Below are 23,372 nucleotides of genomic sequence, written 5' to 3'. Positions count from 1 at the left end.
TTGATCAAAGGATAAAGGAGCTCTGCCTTACTAAATTTTTATAAATTATTTCAAGCAAACCAATTGCAAGTGTCATTAAGATACAGAGACTAAGGCAATGCATTCAGGTTGAATATAATGTATTCAGCAATAATACAGATCTAAAGCTGCAAGGGATCTTAAAAGGGTGATTTAGTCTAACCCCCTAATTTTGCAGATAAGGAAATTGCAGCTCTGGGAGATTAGGTGCCTTGTTCAGTCAAAGAAATAACATGGCAAAACCAGAATTCAAATTCAAGTCCTTTGACTCTAAGTTCAGTGTCTTTCCACTACACCATGAAAGCATTCCTCAGATGTTAGAATTATTCACAAATAACTTCAGATCTGAGAAAAAAAATATATTGGTCATTAAAAAGAACAAACAACATTTCTATGACTTTCAGGGACAGGAACTACTATCTTCTGAAAAAAAAATGTCATGTTTGTGGAACAGAGGCACATTGTAGTATTAACAGCACTGAACTGAGAGTCAGGAAACCAAGGTTTTACTTCTTTCTCTATCACTACTTATCTATGTACCCTGTGGCAAGTTTCTTCACATTAATAGACCTTAGTTTCCTCATCTGCAAGATGAGGATGTGGACTAGATAGGTGATCTCTAAAGTCCCCTCTAGCTCTAATATTTTATGATTCTATGACTGAATAAAACAGGTCTTAGAAATTTTTGATAAGAAGAAATATGTCATTTTTTAAAATGCCGCATCCATCTGGCATCAATATATTTTTTTAAAGATTTAAATACACAGTGAGATCCTAATAATACACTTAGAAAGTTTTTTTAAAAAGTCAACTACATTATACAAGATATTTAATGAATCCATGATTCATAAGCATTTCCTTGGCTTTATATATCTCAGTGGTCTCCAATCTAAACTATTAGAGAACAACAAAAAAAAAAAAACATCGATTTACAAATAACTGGAAAAAATAGAAGGGGGGTGTTCTATATACTGATACTGGTTTCTATATTGTTTTCTTGTTCCACAATCAAGAGAGTTCTCATTTCTTTCCCAAACGTAGCTAATACATGGAAATACACTACTGATGTCAATAAGAATGATCTTGTAATGGTTTATTTCTTTATAACTCACTAACTACAATTTAGCCTTTAAATGTTTTTAATTTTTTAAAAATTAACACAGGATAAGTGCAAATATGTTTCATTATTACATAAGTACAGAGAGACTCTGAATGATTAATCAATAAATTCAAGCAGTCTGAAGAGTTGATTGCTTGATTATCTGAGCGAATAATCCCTTAGGTTTGGTTTTGTGCCACTTTACAATCTGGCTAACATTTTCTAAATACTTTCAAATCATAAGTAATTTAAGTGATTAGGAAATTAAGAAAAAACAGGAACGCATATATGAAATTTCTATGCAATTAATTTTCTAATTTAAAATGTTTCTACTATTATAGTCAATTTAAAAGTATATGAAACATACTTTTAATATAATATTTCATCTGAAATTTAATACCTAAATTCAAAAGTCTTTGCTCCCACTTATGTTAGGTATATCTAAAGTATAGATTTAAAGACTCTCCAACTATAAGATTCAAATTCATATGGAATTTTACTTCAGAATATCAACTCATATTCATTTAGACTACCAACAGTGATAAGGAAATTTTATACTGCTATAAAACCCAAACCAAGTACTTTATATTCCCATTAAATAAGACATTCAGTGTATAAGGTCATACAAATAACAAAAATATAAGGATAAGTATACAAATGCAATTAACTTACTTGCCACTGAAAAGTTGTTAAGGGGATAAGGTAAATCCACATCTTGAGGTTTCTCCTTATATCCTATGAATGAGCCATCTGTCTTCAAAAGGAAGTATCTTGGCCTCCAGTTTTTTATATATTCTCCTACATGAGGAAAGCACACATGTTAATGCTGAAGAAATGAACAGCAGCTTTTATGTGAAAAATAAATTATGGTATAATGTATGTCCTACAACACTGGACTCCAAAAATGTGACTGGCCAATTTTCTTTTTAACTTTGCTCAAAATATATGAGCCTACAATTAAGATTCAATAAAAACCCAAATATGTTTTGTTTAAAATCATTTCACACTTTGATAATTCATTTGCACAATTATTCGTACAGAGAATCATTCATCTGAGTACACATTTTGTTCAGTTTTTCATTTTATCACATAATTGTTAGAACATCTTCTCAGCACATTAAGACAAGCCTTCATAATTTATCTACACAGTATCAATTTATTTTGATGCAAAACACTTATCACAACAGGAATGTCTAATAATACTTTTTCATCTACTACTTAAGAAATTGTGTCATTCTCTTAAAAGGGCAAAAGAAAACAGGTATTTTCTTTATCAAATGCTGCCAAAATAATTTCTTTTCAACCATATTGCAATGCTGTACACATAGAAATTTCATTTTCTATAGCACTACAAAAAAAATAGTGATACACAAACAATATTGATTTTAAATGGTATAATTTATTCTGAGACATGTACTTTTTACCATAAAATGTCCAAAACAACATCCTTATTAATAGAATCATCTTCAGCCACTCTTGAGCAAAAAATAATAATAAAAAAAGATACCAAGCAACTACTTGACAAGTTAAATGATTAATAAGATGCCCTGAGTCGTATTTAATGAAAATGCTCTATATCTCTATACAAACTTGATTCTTGACAATAGTCTAATATCACCATGGACAATCTGTACTTTTAGTTTCAATTGCCTGACATACTTATGTTTCCATTCAGATGTCCCATTATTAATCTAAAAGTTTAGTTCCTTGTCTTCCTTCAAAAACTACCTCCTTCTGGCTTTGCTAATAATATCATAATCCTATCAGTTACCTAGGCTCAAAATCAAAGAATCCTCTGCAACTCCGTTCAAAATCAATCAACTACCAAATCCTGATAATTCTTCCTTCAAAACGTCTCTCTAATCCAGGAGTTGGCCAACTATGGCCAAAGGACAAAATCCATTGCAGAGTGGGGAGGATAGTGAGGGCAGTATATGGCCTGGGAACTAAGAATTTTTTGACATGTTTTAATGCAATAAAACTTTATTTTAAAATGTAAAAATCATTCTTAGTTAATGTTGCAGAATAACAGACAGCAGGCTGCATCTGGCCCTCAGACCATATTTTGCCAATCTTTCCATTCCCACTATCACAATACTAGTTCAAGAATCATGATGTCACAATAGGGTTACTAAGACAGTCTGTATGGTTGTCTGTTTTGATTTCTATATTATATATATGGAGATATAATATATTATAATGTAATATATCCATATTCCAATTTATACTGCCCATACCTTATAGAAGAATCTTCCTAAAGTGTAACTTCTGTTGGCATCATCACTTCCCCATTTAAAACATTCAATGATTTCACATTTCCTTCAAAATAAAGTACAAGTCCCTTAATCTATCATTCAAGATTTCTATAATGTGGGAGAAATGATACAATGCATAGAATATTGGGCTTAAATTCAAGAAAACCCAAGTTCAAAGCCTGACACAATCACTGGTTGTGTGATCTTGGGCAAACAAGTTACCCTCTGCCTCAATTTCCTCTTGTAAAGTAAGGGGAATGGACTTGATTTTATTATCCTATGATTTCCCTTTGGATTCATTAATTTATATTTTTCCATAAGGATAATAATACCACCTACTTCCGAGGACTGTTTTGAGGATAAAAGAAGCTAATATAAGTAAAGCACTTTGAGAAGTTTAAAGCACTCTATGTCAATTGCTATTATTGTCAGTGGTAGTTGTAGTTATTATTGACCTACATATACTTTATAGCTCAGGCAAACTGAATTGTCCCCCACTCAAAACCAGTCCTTTGCTTCTATCTGGAATGCCCTATTCCCCCACGTCCCCACATTTTTTTAACATCATTTCTACTCTAGCAATTGCACTAATCTTAAATAGGCAGCTACATGGTACACTTGATTGAGAACTTCACCTAGAGTTAGGAAGACTGTAATTCATATATGACATCAGACATAAAGCTCAGAGATTCCCCAAGTGGGTGATATTGCCCCCTGGGGGGGGCTCTAGAAGGATGGGAGGGCACTGAATAAAAATAAAGGGGTAGTGGAAGCACAAGGAAAGAAAAGAAGATAAGAAACTTTGAAAAACAGTTCGTACATATTTCATCTATTATGTAATAGAATTAAACTCATGGTGATTACATTATTTTCCAAATAAACACACAAAATGCAAGTTATAACCAATCAGTGGTCAAGTTCACTGACAGGTCTTAACAAGCAAGTGTTGGAACATTATCAGGAAGTTCAGCACGCATCGGCAGGAATGTGTGTGTGCCATGACTTCTTTATAATATGATACTACGTGATTACATAAGGCAATATTGTGTCATCAAAATTCCAATGCAGGAAAAACTATAAATTTAAAATGCATCATTTTTTAGAAAAATATTTTATTTTGTCTTAAATGACGTAAATTATTTTTAAAAAGTTAAAGAAAGCAGTTTGCCAGGGGGTGCTGAGTAAATTTTTTTTTTTAAAGGGAGTGATAAGGAAGTTACTTTTGTCTGCCTCAGTCTTCTCATCTACACAATTGAGATAATAATAGCACCTATGTCCCAAGGTAGTTGTAAGGATAAAGGGAGATAATATTTGTAAGATGTTTTTTAAACTCTAAAACAGTAAGTAAAATATAAATGTGAAACCCAATTCATTCTTCAAAATTCAGCTAAAATGACACCTCTTCTATGAAGCACTCCCTCAACATTGCTGCTGAATTGCTACAATACTTGTATCAACCACTCTGCATACTTACCTCATACTGACTAATACCATCCTTATTCAAAGATAGATCTTTCTTTCCCTAATAGAACCTCATAATTTCAAAACTGAAAGGAATTTCCATAGCCATCTAGGCCATACTTGAATAAGAATACCCTCTTACAATGCTCCCAACAAGTATCATTCAGCCTTTGCTTAAAGGTCTTTCCTGAAAATCTCCCAAGGCAGTCCATTTCACTTTTGTACAACTATGAGAGAGAAAAGGAAAATGGGATATAAATTAAGAGGCTAGTAGGCAAGGCAAATAGTGACAAAGAATCGAAATAGGGTAGTGGTTATATCAATGAAAAGAAGGGTTTGGATATGAGAAATATGAAGGTAGAATGAGGGAGTATTAGGAGTCAAAAATTGATTCACAGTTGTGAACCTGAGTGACTGGAAGGACGGTGGTGCCCTCAAAAGAAGTAGAAAAGTTTAGTAACAGGGTAAGATTAGATCTAATGGGGAAATGTTGAATTTGAGATGCCTAAGGGACAAGATGTTCATAGCAGAAGACTTTCAATGACTTGGGACTGGAAGTGAGGAGAAATGTGAGGAGAGATAATAAGACTGTATACATAGATTTGGGAGTCAACCTCAAAGAAATTATAATTGAACCCATGTGAGCTGATTAGATCATTAATGGTAGAGAGAAGCACTTGTGATAAGTCGCAAAGGAGTAGGGGTCTTAGTCTCAGTTGCAAGGCAGAATAATAAATAATAAAATAAAATATAAAAAAATAAAAGGCAGAAAGGAGCACTAGTGCTTATGGCTTCAGCACAACAGGGGACCTGGTCACTGTTCCAGGGCCAAGATGAGTATTAGTGCTTGCAGTTACAGTGGAGCAAGGGGCCCTTCCTGGGAAAAGACCAAAGCACAGACCAGGAGAGAAATGACAGAAAATAAGCAAACAACAAAAAAAGAACTTGATCCAAAAAAGCTGCTACAGTGGCAGAGAAGAGTGAGACATGAACTCAAAAGACAACAGTATGAAAATAGCTACAAAGCTACAATACCTTAAAGAAAAATACTAATTGGACTCAAGGCCAAACAAAAATTCCTAGAAGAGTTAAGGAAAGAAATAAGAGAGGTAGAGAAAAAATTAGAGAGTGATACAAGGACACTATGAAAAGACAATTAACAGCTTGCTAAAAGAGGCACAGAAAAATCTTGTAGAAATTAAAAATCAGACTTTGGCTAATATTTAAAGAGGAACAAAAATTCACTAAAGAAAAAAACTCTTTATAAAGGAGAATAGGACAAATAAAAAAGTAGGTACAAAAATAATTGGAAAAAAAGAATTTTTAAAACAACTGGCAAAACAGAAAAGAAGATGCAAAGGTCACTCAAGAAAATAATTCCTTAAAAATTTGAATTGGGCAAACAGAAGATAATGATTCCATGAGATGTAAAGAAACAATAAAATAAAGTCAAAGAATAAAAAAATAGGGGGGGGGGGATGTGAAACATCTCAGTGGAAAAACAAGTGACCTGGAAAACAGATCCAGGAGAGATAAATTAAGAATTACTGAACTACCTGAAAGCCATAATTTTAAAAAAAAGAGCTTAGACATCATCTTTCAAGAAATTATCAAGGAAAACTGTCCTGATAGTCTAGAACCAAAGGGTAAAATAAAAATGGAAAGAATCCACCAATCACCTCCGGAAAGAGATCCCAAAATGAAAATTCCTGGCAATATTACAGCCAAATTCCAGAGCTTCCAGGTCAAGGCAAAAATACTGAAAGCATTCAGAAATAATTTAAATATTGGGGAGCCATGGGGAGGATCACAAGATTTAGCAGCTTCCATTTAAAGAGCTAAGGGCTTGGAATATGTTATTTTGAAAGGCAAAGGAGTTGGGATTACAACCAAGAATCACCTACTCATCAAAGCTGAGCCTAATACTTCAGGCAGGTAAAATGAATATTTAGTGAAATAGAGGACTTTCGAGTATTTCTTATGGAAATACCAGAACTGAATAGAATATATGGCATTCAAACATAAGGCTCAAGAGAAGCATAAAAAGGTAAACATGAAGGATAAGAGACTCAATAATGTCAAACTGTTTACATTTCTATATGGGAAGATTATACATACAAGTAACTCCTAAGAACTTTTATCATTATTAGGCCAGTAAGGTCTGCATAGATAGAGGACATGAATGTTACTTTATTATGTTGTGATTAACCCCATCCCATCCAAAAATGTAGGGGTGAGAAAGAGGGATCCACTGGGAGAAGCAGAATTGGGATATCACATAAAAGAGGCACATACAGAAGGGTTTCTACAGTGGAGGGGGATGTGAGGGGATGGTGAGCAATACTTGAGCCTTACTCTCACTGGAATTGGTTCAAAGAGGGAAGAATACATATACAAAATATTTAGAAATCTATCCTACCCAGCAGGGAAATAGGAGACTAAGGAGATAAGAGATATGGAGGGTGGGGATGGGGTAGAGGGGAGAACACAGGGTTTGATAAAAGGGAGGGCAGACTAAAGGAGGCAGTGTTAAGAAGCAAAATGACTTTTGAGAAGGGACAGGATAAAAAGAGAATAAAAGAAAATAGGATGAAGAGAAATTCAATTAGTAATCATAACTATGAATGTGAATGGAATGAACTAACCCATGGAAGTGGATACCAGAATGGATTATAAACCAGATTCCAACAATATGTTGTATACAAGAGACATACTTGAAACAGAAAAGAGTTAAAATAAAGGACTGGAGCAAAATCTGTTATCCTTTAGCAGAAGTAAAAAAGGGTAGGAGTCACAATCATGATCTCAGACAAAGCAAAAGCAAAAATAGATCCAATTTAAAAATATAATTAGGGAAACTACATTTTACTAAAAGATACCATAGACTGAAATATGAAAAAATTTTATACCAAGTTTCTCTGATTGAGGCTTCATTTCTCAAATATATACAGAACTGAATCAAACTTATCAAAATAAAAGCCATTCCCAAATTGATAAGTAGCCAAAGAGCATGACGGCAATTTTCAGAAGAAAAAAATCAAAGCCATAGTCATATGAAAAAATGATCCCAAATCTCTACTGATTAGAGCAATGTAAATTCAAACAACTCTGAGGTTCTACCTCACACCTATTAGAAATGACAAATGACAGAAGAATTGAAGAAAAATAGGTGCACTAATAAATTGTTGGTAGGGTTATGAACTGATCCAACCACTCTAGAGAATAATTTGGAACTATGCTCAAAAGGTTATGAAATGTGTGTATACTCTTTCACCCAGCAAATACCACTACTAGCTCTGTACCCAAAACAGATCAAAGAAAAAGGAAAATGACCTATATGTACAAAAATATTTATAGCAGCTTTTTTTTTTGGTGGCAAATAATTGGACGTTAAAGGTGATGCTCATCAATTGGGAAATGGCTGAACAAAGTGTGGCATATGATTTTGATGAATTACTATTATGCTATAAGAAATGCCAGGGATAGTGGTTTCAGGGGGAAAAAAAACAATATGGCAAGATATATAGGAACTGATGCTAAGTGAAGTGAGAAGAACCAAGAGATCACTTCGCATGCGCACACTAACAGCAATGTTGCAATCATGCCAACTGTAAAAAATTTGGTTATTCTGATCAATATAATGATCAAAGACAATTCCAAAGGACTCATGGCTAAAAAATATTAAACATCTGCACAGAGAGAACTGATGAACTCCGAGTACAAATTGAAGTATAATATTCTTGCTTTATTTTTTTTTTGCAATATGGCTAATATGGAAATACTTCACATGTTTTCATATGTATAATCAATTTATACAATTTTTCTTACCTTCCCAGTAAGTGAAGAAAATGTAAAAGGAAAGAATTTGGAACTCAAATCTTAATATGGAAAGAACCCTTAAACTATAGAATAAATTTTTTTTAAAACTCTACCAAAATACCTTTTATGGGAGAACATCCCATGGTTTTCCTAGTTTTCTTCAAGACTCAGTTCAAATACCACTTTCTAAGGGAAAAGGTCCCTGGTCCCTGCAGCTTGTGATGCCTTTCCCTAATAAGATTAACTTCCAACTACTTGTATGTATTTTGTATGTGCCTAGATATTTTTCAGGTTTGTTTTGTACTGTTTTTCTTTTCTTTAAATTTACTATCACTTAGTACATAGTCAAATATTCCTGGAGTAAGAAAAAAAATTTAATAAATGCTTGTTGACTGATGAATGTATAATCCCACTACCATATAAATTTGTGGCTTCAAGTTTTTTTTTCTCTGATGAAAGCTCCTAAGCACATTTATTTTCATTTGTTTTTGTAGCCATCCTTCCCTTACAACGTTCATGGTAATTTCTGAAAGAAAACATGGACAGAATGCACAAGTGTAGCACCAGAATTTAAGTGCCTACTACATTTATGGCAGAGAATTTCTGGTCACAAGAGGAAGGGAAAGGTCCTTCTGGTGTTTCACCATGAAAAATTCAGAATATTATTTTTATACTAATATTAAACAATTACATTATCATCTGCAGCTGATCCAAAGGTAAAAGTACATGAATTTTGGGGATCAAGTTCCATGTTCTATGCTTCTACTACACCTTCTTACCACTAGAAAGTAATTTTCCTTAGGTGAACTTTATTTTCTCACTCAAATCTCAGACACACCACCCCTCCCCCCTCAATCTGAGGGCAAATTGTATTTGATCTGCTTGGAAGTGGTCACCTCTGCCCTGAAGCATGTAGGACAGACACTCTGCCTTTATAGCTATACTGATTATGTTTTAAGTATAACAGCCCTTGCCATGGTTTTTTTTTCTTTGATGAAACACAATCCTGCTGACCCCTTGATCTTGAAGCACTGTCAAAAATAACTTTTTCCAAGAGTCAATTCAGATTACCTTGACAATTCAACCTCTACCCAGTAAGTAAGAAATTTTCTGGTGTAAGCAAATGCAATAACATATTGAAGGCATCATCTGCAAGTGGATGTGGAAGTCCTCAGCACTCTATAAAATATTCAGATCACCCACAAGTGGCACAGTATATCCCACTGGGGAATTTGGAGTGTTATGTAAAACATAAAATCTTTTATTTTTTAAATCCATTAGGCTGTTTGGGGTGAAACTGATCTGACTTCTTTGGTAATTTCCTATTATAAGTTATTTTAAAGGATTCCTGTGGATAAGTAAGTAGCAAACATCTTTGAAATGATTATAAGGTGCTATAAGCAAATTTCTTTTCCAACAACATAGTATTACAGAAAAGCATTATATAAGTCTATAACAAAACATACAGTATGTCTCACAATAGAACATGACCCTTGATGCCTAATTACATGTACCTTCCCAAAACAGTTGCCAAAAATTTATTTGGCATAACCCTTTTGAATGACATGAAAGGTCCCCAAAGGGGCTTTTATATACATATACATATATATATATATATATATATATATGTTGCACTGATTAAAGATTGCACCCCTTTCATTAGTTTCTTGCCTTTACAGAAAACCTCTTTGATATGCTCAAGATTCTCATTCATTTTATGCTCTGTCCTCAACACATCATCTTTGTTGTTTTCTCATGTCCAACTCTTTGTGACCCCATTTGTGGTTTTCTTGGCAAAGATACTGGAGTGGTTTGCCATTTTCTTCTTTAGCTCACTTTATATATGGGGAAACTGAGGCAGACAGAATTAAGTGACTTTTACAGTGTCACATAGAGAGCATCTGAGGCCAGATTTAAATCCAGATCTTCCTGATTCGAGGCCCAGATCTATTTACTGTACCACCTAGCTTTCCCAGCATTCTAATGGAAAGCATTATGTTTCTAGTTTTTTTCTGTTGAAGAATATTAATTCTGCCTATCAAGCCCACTCTTTTAATAGAATTAATTTTCTAATGGCCATATAATTTCAAATCATGTTTTAATTTTGCTAAATTGTTAAATCAAACACATAAAACAGACAAACATGCCACATGTTAATACCTCGTTAGGTATTATTTTTCTTAAAATATCATTATAAATGAAGAACTGTGGTTTCAGGGGTTGGGAATTTATTACTGTGGACTAAATTAGACAGCTTAAAAATTTTTAATAGTTTACTATGGCTAAATAATATAGCTTAAATCTATAGTCCATGACAATGCTGGTCACAATTTGATTCCATTTTAGAGCTTAGTGATGTCCTACGGTCTTGTCCTTAAATGTCCAAATCTAAGTGAAGTACAAACTTACAGCAATCAAAGAAATTGAATGGAGTACATGACAGAAAGGGAAGTGAGAGCTGACAATAGTCCTCTCTAATAGAAAGGTGACAATTCCTAGCCTTCTTAAATTTTCCATTTTCAAGGACCCAGTTAAAATGAGACAACTGAGCAGACTAATCCTCTATGCTAAAAACACAAAGAAAATAAAATCACACCTCTATTAAAATTTAACCAATTCTATGAACAGAAATTATGAATTCATATTATAAAGTATTATCACATATATAAATAATTACACACTAATTAATATCAAACCCAGATTATATAAAAGGTAACTCACCAAAATATTCAAATAACATAAATGTCTTACATTACAATTTTATCAAAATAGATAAATCATAAGCAAATAATATAAGGGATTTTTTTAAAAATCAATGTCTTTGGGTCAATAAGCATGCACACCAATTTCTATATCTGCAGTACAATGGAAATTAAGTGTTTAGGATAATTATTTAAAGCATTTTTATTTGTTGGTTTTTTTTTTTTTACTTTTTGGAGGGGGGAAGGCAGGGCAATTGGGGTTAAGTGACTAGCCCAAGGTCACATGGCTAGTTAGTATTAAGTGTCTGAGGCCGGATTTGAACTCTGGTCCTGACTCCAGGGCCGGTATTCTATTCACTGCGCCACCTAGCCACCCCTATTTGAAACATTTTGAGATATTCAGTAATCAATGAGAGACTGGATTTATGTTTAGTATGTTCTGATTTCCTAAGACAGGAAAGCAAACTAAATATTTGAGAATCACTTTACAAAATGAAAGGTTTTTCTTATTAAATAAGGGTTTTTCTTATTAACCAAGCATCTGCATACATTCAGGAAAAAAATGTAATACTTGTAGACCTGGCTGTAGTATAAGTTAAATAACAAACAGTATCCTATATTCATGAAGAATGTTAAATAAATTATGCTAAGGAAGACCCACAAAAGGATTGCTAAATATAAATTTAATTAAAATTATTTTATAAAATTTTTCTCCAAATCTGAGAGAAAATATCCCCCCACTAATAATATAGTTTCATTTAATTACTCAAATATTAGAAACCTCAACACATGATATTACACACCTAGAAAAAGAGATCACAAAGTATAAGCTTATTGTGTTTCTTATAATGAGTTAACCCTAGGAAGCTAAAAAGTAGTTTTTGCTGTCATAACATACATATTATTTTTTCCAAATGCATTAAGAAATAAAAACTCTAACTCATACAGCCTAAGAAGGGAATGCATAAATGAGATCAGGTCTTCCCTGAGAGAGTTCTCCTGAAGGAACTGTCAAATAAAACTGTGTATCTCATTATACTTCTCTGTACATCTACTATTGTAGTCTTTGATCCAGCCCCCCCAAGCCCCCACCTTTTCAAGCAGCATAAGCAATCCAGATATCACCATTTAATAGTTCTTGCTTTAATTATTTATGTTCTATAGTCTGAATAATACTTAATACTTGACTGGTCCAAATGTGTACTTTCTATTTGACTTCTTATGTCAAGAAATGTTTTGTATAGGAGCTTAATATATGATTATTAATTGAGTGATAAAAAAAATTAAGACAACAAAAGTGATGCTGCAATGAAGGGCTTTTGTTGCTACTGCTGTTTGAATCAACCTTTTTTTGGCTCTTGACACAATTTTAAAATTCTAAGATTTAATGGAAAGTTATTTTTTAAAAATGTCATGCTTAAAATATGGTTGTGGTGCCATGGGGTTAGAATTAATAGTCAGTAAAAATTCTTGAGAAAAGCTGTCTTAGAACTTTTCTGTGACTTATTCTAGCAGTAATTAAATTTTATGTTATATGTTGTGCTAATTTTTTATATATCAGCTATTTATTTAATATTTAAAAGTGCTTATTTACTGAAGGCCTTATATCTACTAATGAACTTATGAAGTTATTAGCCTCTTTACCTGCAACACTAGTATATTTCTTAAATATATTTGTCATTTTAAAGTCTTTCTTCTTCAAGTTTCTTAGGAGTTGATAGAACCACATCACTTAGAAAAAGTATAACTTTTGAACATTTGTTAATTTTTTAAAAACCTGTCTAGAAAAAAATTGGAATTTGCATAGTCAGTCCTATAATCTCACAATAAAGGCATAATTTTCATGTTGGGTCATTGTAATTCACTTTTCTGTGAAAGTCTGCAAAGAAACCCTTGAAGCAAACCTCACTTAAATAAATTATATGCATATTACTTCATTATTTGAACCTGAAGAGGCAAAGCCATGGATTGTAACCAGCCTGATTTGGGTGCACAAAATGAATTTCAATACTTTTATTCCAAAGAATTCTGGAAAGTGTTAGCAAAAAAGGATCAGATCTAGCATATAAATATCTCCTCTATTAGAATCTGGGAAAGGAGACCAGTAGTTTTCTATTGTGTTTAACAATAATAACAACTTCTATGTATTTTGTGTTAACAAAGTTCGTAAGATATTATTTCACTTGATCCTCTTAGGCCTATAAGGTAGCTATGCTGAAATATAAACCTCATTTTACAGATGAGAACAGGCTCATAGAAGTTATGAAAAAGGACTAAAATTGGGTTCTTCTGACTCCAAGTCTAATCCCTCTTCCACTATACCACCCTCCCAGTTTTAGTGTATCTGTATCAACTTACATCTCCCATTGTCATTCTCAGTATTTTCCCCAAAGTCATTTATCATACTGAATACATGGTGCCTAACACAGAGAAGGTACTTAATATATGTTTACTGACTGATACTGGGTACTATAGCTACTAAAAATATCAGTGACCATTCATGTTTGTTATGACATAGATTCTCTGAGTTGGTAAAAGTAAATAGTCTAGAGTGGATGAGGAAGAAACTGTTTACACTATACTAATGATAAACTGACAGTATTATTCTTGCTCATCAGAATCTCAATAATGTTCTAAATTCTACACTTTCATAGAGGAGGTTACAATGTTCCAGTTTCATAAAAATGATCCTGCTACATTTTTTTCATATTTCACTTAATTTACCAACCACAAATTCAAAGTTCATTGATTTTAGTCCTGGTATGTCCACCAGAAATCAAACAAAAGGCATTCCTATTCAAATGTTTATCTTAGGAAGAATATACTGATTTGAATATTTGATTCTTATTAGCCCTTCACTGTCTGCAAAGAAATAACCATTACTGTCAAGGCTAAAAAAGAGCTCAAGTTCTACTTGCTATAAGAAATGGAGACAAAAATGAGATTAAGAGAAAAAAGGAAGATAGAGGAGGGAATGAAATTTAAATATTAAGGGAAAAACAAATACTGACCTCCTCCAATAAAATCCATTCCAGGATAAATGCAAGATCAATTTTTTTTTAAATCTTTTCAAACTTAAATTTTTTTTCATTCCATCTACCAAACTTTTAAATCATTTTCATAAATTACTATGGTACTTTTTCAGCAGTATTTCCATAAAAGGACAATTTCATTCAAACTGAGGGTCACTTTGTCAGTTAATATGGCTTTTTATTTAATGGTAGATACATAGGACAAATACCCAGTGTGAAAATAGCCAACTGTGAAAAAGTAGAGTGATTTGAATCATGTTGTACTTTCAGAATTTTCATTTAGCTTTACTTAAGTAATATCTCATACTATCAAAGATAGGATATTAAGGCAGTAAATGATCTGCCAGAGTAGAACACAAAGTATAGGACTACCTGAATGACTGCTTTTTAATTATTAATATAATATTAATTATATGCAAGTATATAGCATCAAAAGAAATCCAGGTATTTTGAGAATCTGCTTTAATAAAAAATATAGATAAAACATCTAACAAAAATTAAAGCTAATTAAAGATAAGTTTTGGAAACTTTCACAAATAAAAGATAAGGCTCAGTGTGCTATTGCTTAATGTAACCTATTACTTTCAGTAAAAAAAATACATTTGCATGTTTCATGACATAGTGAAAGTCTATATGTCATTGATGAGTACACACAGAATCTACACAATACTGAAGAATTAAGTTCCTATTTCTTACAAAAGATTCACACATATCATCACTGTGAACAAAAACTTAATTTTCATGACATACCTTGGTATCATATGACTTAAGAAAATAATCTAGTAACTGGAAAATACATTGATAGTTTGACAGGATTAACATTTTGTGTCTATTATAAAAACACTAGGAGTCTGATTTTGCTTGTAGAATTTTACAGTGACCATGACAAGTCCAAAATTCAATCATTTCCAGTAAAACTGTATTAGTGTCCAGTTAGGTAAAAGAAGGTACACGTCTCTCGATTTCACCATCCTATTTGATAAGTATCTTGGGAAATGCACGTTTTAAGAATTATAGGAAACAGTTTGAATTGTTTAAAAAAATGGAACAGTTTAATGGAAAAGTTATGCTTGAAATTATATTTAAAATGAAGTTCTTTCCACACATTAAATCTTCAATAAATATTTAGCATTTTCAAGTTTTTTTCCTCTAAAACTAAATTTTAGCAGGTTGTCATTCATTTCTTAGGCAAGTCCATTCATTTTTTTTTCCTTTTCCCTGCAGTAGCAAATTGAGAGCTTTCAATTCTGTAGTGATGTCTGTGGAACACAATTCATTGGCCAGTTGTCATCATTCATCTTTGAGCAGTGATGTCGATATCTCTTCCAAAAAATGCTTGATGGCTGCAAAACATGCAACAAAGCATTAGCACCTCACTCCCTTGTCATTCACTTTAATATTATTGCTCATCCAATACTCCACCAAATCTCATGAGTATAGATACTATGTATGAGTCAAAAAACAATAACTATTTTCAATATTACTTTAAAATTTTGACTTTGGTATTGAGAGGAGTGGATTCTAGATAATTTGAGCAATGACATTTCAGAATCAATATTAAAAGACATTTCCTTTACCCATTTCTTCATCCATTCCATTCTGGTGATCAAGTAAATGGGTTGTGTTGAGAGCATGTACTTCATGTTCCCACTTCTTTCTACATACACCCTGAAAAAACCAGTACACAGAAGGTACTCAATGGATATTTTGCTGACTTGATTAGATGTGTTTACCATCCAAAATAAAACTTCAGGTCTCACACTGATTCCTTGATATTATATGAAAAGAGCTGAGTTTTATTTCAATGTTGATTCCATGATGTAAGACCACATGAAGTTTCCTTTGAAAAATGTCCTAAGATAGTTACTCCAAGATCCAGGCAGTTTTCAGTAGTACTCTTTCATCTAAAAACATTTATAGTCCACCTCAATTATTTAGTTTTTAAGCTACTGCATATGTTTTTCAACATGGTTGTCTTTTTCTCTAATGATTTTCTGAAGATGTTGATTGATGAGGTCAAATCTCAAACCTTCCATTTTTTCTTTTTTTCAATGATTTCACTCACAGATTATCTAGCTGTTGTAGGCAGTCCCTGAAGGATTTGTCTGTTCTTGTACTGGTCAGTGTCACCAATGCAACTGGCCAGATGGAACATGCTGACGGTCTGGGTGATGTCTGTGCTGTGCTTCCAAGGCGCCTTAAAAGCTTTCCAGATGCACCCACATTCCTCGGCTTTGCCACATATGCTCCTTCATGCTTATTTTGAAAAGCTGCATTATAGTCAGGAAACCATGCTTCCACTGCATAATGCATGAACTTGTCATTTTTATATTAAGTATACTTTTCAGTATCTACTGCCTAAAGAAGACCAAGGTCCACGCTTTCTTTTGAAGCTGAAGCAACCATAATGAGAAAAATACCTATATATTGACTATCACAAGATGCCTGAATGCCAACTTCTGTGATATTCCAGGATGGTTGATAGGCCAGTATTTAATCAGTTTTTAAATTTTCTCCTGGTTTCATAGCCAGCTCATTTCAAATAACACTATTTTAAAACTCTCTTAAAGGTGTTCATAGTAAACAAGAAACTGGTTCAAATTTTGTAAAAAAAAAAAAATATATATATATACTTTGGCCTCAACACATGATCTTCATAAAGGAATAAGAATATTAAGTTTTACAGTCAAAGGAAAGGAATATTTTTATAATGATTTTGCTTGTGGGTTAGAACAAAGGGTCCATACAAACTAACCAACAGAAAAATAACATCTTGGTAATTTAATGAAGAATAAACTGTGAGGTTAGTTTATATAGCAGTAGATGTGCTGTGGAGAATTACTCAATGTGTACCCAGCTTCCTGCTGGGTTAAATGTAAGCTAAATTATTATTTTGCTTACATTTACGCCCTTCTAGATTGTGAAAGCAATGCTTTCTTTTAAATCAGCTTATTTCATTGTAGAAAGAGCTCTCTAATTTTATACAATATATTGAAGAATACAAAGTAACTCATGAATCATTTTAATAAAATAACCTTGGTCATAGAATCTGAAACTCTTTCAAAACAATGGTATTCTATGAAGATATATGCTTCAGATATGTTTCACAGCTTCCTTATTGTTTAAAGACATTTTCATTTTGGCTCTAGTATTTAAAAGAATTAAAACAATGTAATAAAACAAATAGGTACCCTAAGATTGAGAGAATAAGGACTTCATAATACTGCAAAAAAATTATTTTATAACAATTACACTGTTGATTAAATTAAATATACAGAGATACCAAATAAAATTGCAGAAAAATTATCAGTCTGTAAGAAAATATATACTTTTACTACTGTTATAAATACTAATAACACTTATTTCATAGGAAATACCGGGGGAAAGTATAGATAAGTCTCACTGTAAAGAGACTTCCTATACAATAAAACTCATTGTCTAACTAATGGAATTTCATCACAATAAACATAGATTTTAAAAAATTTGATAGGATTTCACCTATAATATACACAGTCTCATAGTGTGGAATCCAAGACTGAAATACCCAATTATTTCTAAGTCTGTTTTGGATTATTTGGGTCTTTTTGAATCTCCTCTGGTTTCATGCTTTTGAACTATTTACTTACTTATTAAAAACTTTCATCATAGGATGAATCAGGAAAGGGAGAGCTGAAACAAGTAAATATTGGCAGGTTAACCATTCCTTTGAAAAGTGTGGCTAAGGGAAAACTACGAATCATTCAAATATTTGTTAATCATCTACATACAAGGCACTAGATTAAGCAAAGCAGAAATCATTACCAGGGTTGAAAAATATTTTGTGTTCCCTGGGCAAAGTTTGAAAAAATATTCCCCTGTGAACTCTTGTCTACTAGACTCCAGTGGCTTTGAGACTTGCAAATAAAATGCACAACCAAATCACAAAACAATAATTACATGTAATGGAAGTAAAATTTTCTGGCATTAAAATTATGTAAGAATATGAGAAGAATCTATGATTTCAGAGATTTCTCAATGTGCTCACACAGAATTAAAAGAGTACATTGCAAACATATTCATTAATAAAAATTTTAAAGCTGCCCTTGTTGCATTCCCTTTATGTACAACACCCTAAATGGCTGCTTACCTGCATAACTCTAGTCATGGTCCCAATCATTTCATAATAGATATTTAACAATTACCTTTCTTTTCATTTATCTGGTTTATCTTTATTCCATATTAGGATAATGTGGTTAATTGAGGCTTATATATTTTGGCTAAAATCAGGGCTGAGATTTTCTTTATGTTTATCACTGCTGCCCTCATCATTTATTATTATGAGATAACCAATTTATGTATTTTTTAAAATCATACTTTTAAAATATGTAATATCAAGCAATTCTAGAAAAGCATAAAAATCAAGAACTCATTTTGAAACTCAATTTATTAATATACCTTAATAGCCACCTTTTAAAGTCATTTTCCCACATATTATTTCAGGAGCTGTTAAATGAAATAATTTTAAAAATTAATTAAGTGATCTCCTTAGTGGGGAAAAAAAGTGTGTTAGTGCTCTCTGGTAGAAAATCTAAATTTGTTCTGTTTTTTTATACCATCATGATACTATGCTAATTAACTGTCAGTTAATAATTTTAAAGGCTTTAAATTCATAGACATGTCAATGAACTGTAACAATATTGGTTATTTTAAGTATTATGGAATAAGAGTTTTTCCACATCAAGTAATTTTTTTTCAAAAAAATTATATCATATTTGTAAAGATAGACTGCACTAATGCAATAAGGAAATAAAAGATAAGTTTCAATATATTTTAGCACACAAAAATATAAATCATCAAATGCTAAGGTTTTATAGACAGAAGGGAAATAGAAGCAAAGTGTCACTTCAAACTACTTCCAAGGATTTCACTCTAGGCATTTTTTTTTTTCAAAAATGCTCTGATGGAGCAAGTTATGTGGCAATTCATATGCTTTGACACTGGAGTGTTGGTTTTTGTGCTTAAGTATTTTGTGATAGATTAAAATAAAACTATTAGCAAGAATAACAACAATGTGATTATCAGCAAAAATAAAAGAAAATAAATAAAATTAAACTGTTCAGCATGTTTCTTTTTCTTCAACTGGTTACAATTATGAGAACTTACCAATCAAGCAAATATCAGAAATGTTGCATCTAAATGTTAAAAATGAATTTACTTACCTTGGCCCTCTGAGGGCAGTGTTACCTAACACATGGATAGAAATTTCAGAAACTGAATTTTAACGACCCTGGTACTTAACAAATTACTGAAACTGGTGTATTTGTTCTTTAAAAGTATTTTTATCATTCCATAACTAAGACTATTGCAGAATACATAGTAAAAACTGTTTTTAGAACATTCCCTGTAACTTGAAAGGAGAGGCTATTGCTAAGAGAAAGGCAGCATACGAGGAAAGTACCTCTACATCTTGAATATCATCATCCAAAACACTCTAAAATGGAAAATACGAACACTTCTATAGTATATAAGTACTACATGTACTACAGTTTTATCAAATGTCTAAAGCAGGTCATTAATCTACACCACATTTACGGTTTTGATATAAAAAGGGGGGAAACTTTCTAAATTAGAACCTACAAATCACTTTTGAATAAACCAAAGAGAATCATATTCAGAAGGAAATTAGAGAATACTGTTTTCTCCTTAAAGGAATATGACACCCTAACTATCCCCTGCTTCTGCACATGAACACATAGGCAAACATATGTAACTAGGACTGCAGGGGATCAGTACCTATCCAATTTTCCTAAAGAAACTGCAACATCATTACAAATCAGACAGATTTTGTATTTTCTTTAAAAGTTAATAAATATATAGAACTGACTTGAACTGAAATGAATATGTCTTTGTTTTCTGTAAAATGCTTTTAAAACAACTCAAAAGTTCATATATCACATAAAAGAGAAGAAAAGGCTTTTTGGCACATGTTATACGATTTCTTTCAGCTTAAGAACAAGCAGGGATTACTGGGTAGCTTACCCAAATCAGTCAGTGACATGACAGTTATAATGCAAGGATTTAAACAGCACCCACCATTATGTAAGAATTCTACAGTATATGGTCAATATAGTCATGTCTGATTTTCAAAAACTGTCAAAAAGCAGTCCTAACAAAATAGCTATCTATTCCCTTGATCTATTCTGTCAAAGGTGATATAGCTCAAAAAATACAGAGTTCAGAACATAAAAGTGTACTTTTGTACAGTTAGGATAACTTATACTCATTTAATAGGAATATATTTATGCTTAAATTTTACTTAGTTAATAAAGAAAATGCTTGTAATATCACTAATTATAACAACTTTCTATATAACAAATATGAGATTATAAATAAAAATCTTATGTGTTTTAACAATGGCTTTGTTAGTAACAAACTTTTATTATTTTAAAATGTGTAGAGTATGAGAGGAAATGACTTGTATTTACAGTGAGTTCTGAATTATTTTTACAAAAAAAAAAAAAAGAAAAGAATATACAATGAAATCTCTTCACAGAGCTGAAGCTAATACAAATGAAGAAATGGGTGCTATTTCCCATGGCCATTGTAAAAATTAGGTTTAACTATCACTTAGGAGAGAAGCCAGGAAGCAATATCTACTATTCCATGAACCTTTCATTTCGACAGCATACAATTATGTACTTTACATCAGTGTTCCCTATCTCTGTTAAGGAAGAAAACCCAGGCTAAAACAAGCACTAAAACATTTTGCTATTTATCGTCCTTTTTTTCTTAATCATCCTGTGCCAATAAAAAGTGCTACAGGACTGACCTCATCTATAATCAGTTTATCTAAAAACAAAACACTCTAAAACCAAATAAAAAACATTAAGGGAAATTTTTACCAAGCAGCCTAAGAAAATATGCTAATCAACCTCAGATACTCTTTTGCACTGTATCGGTCAATATATTTGGGGTTGGGGAGGGGGACAAAAGGGTTACCTTACTCATTTTTTTCTAAAACAATTTAAATATATTCATATAAAACTGAAGCTTGAAAATTTCTGAATTTTTGAGTCATCCAGTAAAAGACCCAAAGTCAAGTTTCTCTGACATGTAGAAATTTTCTTATAGCCAAAATGTTTCCTTATAAATTACCATAGAATATTTAATAGGATAAAGGAGTATTTCTACTTATCTAGATACTGCTTGTTTAACTAATATCAACTACATTCTATACATTTATCTATGAATCATTACTTTTTAACAGAAGAATTACACTGTAATTTCTGTTAGTGAAATTTACTGGCATCAATCACATTGCATCAAGTATATAATAGATTTTGTAAATTGGTAACTATTTATATAATAGATTGTGTGAATTGGTAACTTTTTAAAAACTATCAACTTTGAAGCTAGTATCCATTTCCACATTCAGATATATAAAATAAAAATTCATAAGGTAACCTTAAAAGTACACCTAAGACATAAAGCATTCTTTGAGTCAAATATTAAGGGCCATGAGTACAATTAACAACTAGAATTTCAGTGGACATGCTGCAAGACTTGAAAGCAGAAGGCCTAGGTTTGGATTCTGGATGACACTCATCATCACCACCTGTGGAAAATCAGGCACAACATCTGACCTCTCTAAACATGTTGCTTTATTTCTGATGCTTGCTGTGGGGACAGCACTATGGGAAACTTAAAGTACAATATAAATGTGAATCATTCTTCTCCTACCCTACCTATACTGTTGAATTAAGTTACCTATAACAAAAAAGTGAAGAAATGTTTGTAGGAACAACTTTATCAGAGAAATATAAAAAATTAATTACCCTTACACACTAATGAAATAGCCAAGTAAACTGCCCAATTCTCCTGAGGCAGCTAAATTGGTACAGTGGATATAGGACTGGGGTTGGAGTCTGGAAGATCTGAGTTCAAATCTGATCTCAAACACTTATTAGCTTCTTTAATCTGGGCAAGTCACTAAGCCTCTCTGCATCAATTTCCTCAATTATAAAATGGGGATAATAATATCACTTACTTCCCAAGGTTGCTGTTAGAACCAAGCAAGACAATATTTATGTTTACAAATATTAATATTATAACAGTGCAATACATAGTAAATGCCTAATAAATGTTTGCTTGTTTCATTCCTGATAAGATTTAGCAGCTCCTTCACACCAATAAAACATTTCCTTTTTTTCCCTTTCACAAAAGAAAAAAATCCTCTTCTTCCCTTGGTTTTCATGTATGTGAACATGTACTTTGTTAGCTTTTTTTAATCTATGTAACAAGAAAGTTATGAAGATAAAGCAATACTTGCTTATAGAGCTCTTTCTTCAACATCCATGTAAAAAAGTCAAAAGTTGTTTTTCATCATTAATAATTTGTGGATTCGATTTTTATTTATTGTAATCAGAATTATTAGTAAGGATTAGTACATAAGTCTTAAAATGCTATATTAAAAGTAAGGTCAGGCCAAAATATAGTTTCTTTCTCATGTGGCATAGCAATAGGCTCACAGATTCATAGATCTAGAGCTGGAAGGGGACCTCAGAAACTGTCTCTAGACTAAGCCCCCACCTCCTTTTTACTGATAAGAAAACTGTAGCCCAGGGAACTTAGGAAAGTACAAGTGTACTTTTCAAATAATTTGAGATAAAGAGATTATTTTCAAAACATAATTAATTTATAAAGATTTTGCTTTGCTAATAGTAACATGTTTCCATAGTCCTGTGAAGAGGTTAATTCTGAATTTATAAAATGACTGTCTCTAGTAAAATAAATGGATGGTTGGTGCAATTCTGAGTATCCCAAGAACCTTATGTGTTCACTTTGCAACAGTTGAGAACACTAATGCAAAGTTACAGGACACAATTTCAAAGTCACAGTACCATGAGTCCTAACTAAATTGTTTAGCTTATAATAGTGCCTTCTAACTGAAAACTAGTAAGATGAAAAAAAGAAGTTGCATTCTAATCTTTGCTGAGCTGCTCATTGC

The 23,372-nt window shown here is 32.2% G+C and overlaps 1 long non-coding RNA gene across 1 annotated transcript in view; it reads right to left on the bottom strand.

The window, feature by feature from the left end:
• Positions 1-1,015: 1,015 nt before the first annotated feature.
• The window catches only part of LOC138147004 (uncharacterized), a 249,683-nt gene continuing 227,326 nt past the window's right edge, over positions 1,016-23,372 (bottom strand). Inside the window, exons 4-5 of the long non-coding RNA XR_011164684.1 lie at positions 15,137-15,729; positions 1,016-1,915 (exon numbers count right to left, since the gene is read on the bottom strand). This is a non-coding gene — a long non-coding RNA (uncharacterized lncRNA). The remainder of the gene's footprint in view (positions 1,916-15,136; positions 15,730-23,372) is intronic.

Source organism: Petaurus breviceps, unplaced genomic scaffold (assembly GCF_028583685.1).
Source record: "Petaurus breviceps papuanus isolate PSGF00001 unplaced genomic scaffold, PetGlider_PUasm1.0 90778, whole genome shotgun sequence".
NCBI lineage: Eukaryota > Metazoa > Chordata > Mammalia > Diprotodontia > Petauridae > Petaurus > Petaurus breviceps.
The sequence above is the reverse complement of the archived record's forward strand: the minus strand, read 5'-3'. Positions and strand labels throughout refer to the sequence as shown.